This window comes from Orycteropus afer, unplaced genomic scaffold (assembly GCF_000298275.1).
Source record: "Orycteropus afer afer isolate SDZICR_OR568_19922 unplaced genomic scaffold, OryAfe1.0 scaffold00367, whole genome shotgun sequence".
Classification (NCBI taxonomy): domain Eukaryota; kingdom Metazoa; phylum Chordata; class Mammalia; order Tubulidentata; family Orycteropodidae; genus Orycteropus; species Orycteropus afer.
The window spans coordinates 131337-132607 of record NW_006921954.1 but is presented as its reverse complement, the minus strand read 5'-3'; the positions used below and the strand labels follow the sequence as shown (position 1 = coordinate 132607).

General features: G+C 47.3%; 1 protein-coding gene across 1 annotated transcript in view; it reads right to left on the bottom strand.

The window, feature by feature from the left end:
• ABHD18 (abhydrolase domain containing 18) overlaps positions 1-1271 on the bottom strand; it is a 124924-nt gene that overhangs the window by 43295 nt on the left and 80358 nt on the right. The gene's annotated exons all lie outside the window — the stretch shown is intronic.

The following is a 1271-nucleotide window of genomic DNA, read 5'->3' as shown; positions in this document are numbered from 1 at the left end:
AGAGGGAGAACAATGTGGAACAAAACTCAAAATCATTTGGAGGGGAAAAAAAAAAAAAAAGGTGAGGACCAGGTTTGCTGGTCCAATGGTGCCTGGTGGAACCACTGAGACTATGGCCCCTAGCGGCCCTTCAGGTGTGGAATTGAACCCACACCTGTGGTTTCAAGCCAAACAATGTACATGCATGTGAGTTAAACATTTACCTGAAGTAGACACACGCCCTGGAGAGAACAATCATGGGAGAAGGAAGGGCTGCTTATGCACAGGGAGAAGCTCAGGGCTCAGGAGAGTATGGAGGGATGGTCACTGGGAAGAGGTAACTATGGGGAGGAAGGGAGGGGAGCTGTTGCATTGTGGTGAACTGTGGTCAATGACATGAGAAAAGTATATGTGAACTGCTGTATGGAAAGTGAATTTGCTCTGTAAATCTTCACCCAAATCACACACACAAAAAAAGAAAAGAAATGCTGATTCCTATGTATCCTTTGGGAGCTCTGGGGGTGTAGTGCCTAGGGCATCTGACTGGTAACCAGAAGGCTGGTGGTTCAAACTCACCAGCCACTCCTCAGAAGGAAGATTAGGAAATCTACTTCCATAGTGATACCACCTCGGAAACCCAAGAAAGGGTCGCTATGAGTCAGATCCCACTCCATGGCAGTGAGTTTTTTAGTTAGTTGAGATGTATCCTTTGTGTGGTAGTTAATTTTGTGTGTCAACTTGGCTAGGCCTGGTTGAGTGGCTGGTCAGCTGGATTTAGTATTCCCCATGATGAGACTGGTAATCACCTCCACGGTGGAATCTGTTGTGAGCAGCTGAGTAGCTGCCTTAAGGTGTGGTCTGCTTCCTTTATATAAGGTGAAGCCTTGGGGAACAGTCTCAAGCTTATGGCATGCTTGAACCCTGCATGTAGCTGAGTCGTTGTTCAGTAGCCTGCCATGCTCTGCCGATCTTGGGACTTTTAATGGACTTGAATTAACGGCCTGCTGTATGGTTTGATAATATCGGGACTGTGCCGATTACTTGTCAACCTTGGGCTTGTCAGCCTCAACATCCAGCAGCTGAGTGAAGAAAAGCCTTCAGCTTCAGTGGGCCAGGAGCAGGAGGCAGAGCTGAAACCCAAGACTGAGGGGCTTTCACCCAGCCCCTGGAGCCTAGCACTTTGAACTTGTTTAAAGCCCCCAAACTCCAAGAGAATTAACTCCTATTTGTTCAAGCCATCCCTCTTGTGGTATATTCTTATATTCTTGTCAGAGCAGTACTAGGTAACCAGA